The following is a 229-nucleotide window of genomic DNA, read 5'->3' as shown; positions in this document are numbered from 1 at the left end:
AAAAAAAAAAAAACCAACAAAACAATGAAATATACAACAAAAGAAATAAGCAGATGATTGGATGAGACTGAACCCACGTTGTACATGTGTATATAAAGCTTCAATTACACTCAGGTTGCCTGGTCTCCTCTCTGGTGTGGAATGTTGTTGCTCCATTATCACTTTAGTCTTCAGTTGGTGGGTTTTAGATTAAAAAGTGGGTTCTAGGAAAAGAAATCAAAAAGCGGGG

This window comes from Morone saxatilis, unplaced genomic scaffold, assembly GCF_004916995.1.
Source record: "Morone saxatilis isolate NCDOM2014 unplaced genomic scaffold, NCSU_SB_2.0 Contig7, whole genome shotgun sequence".
Taxonomy (NCBI): Eukaryota; Metazoa; Chordata; class Actinopteri; family Moronidae; genus Morone; species Morone saxatilis.
The sequence above is the reverse complement of the archived record's forward strand: the minus strand, read 5'-3'. Positions refer to the sequence as shown.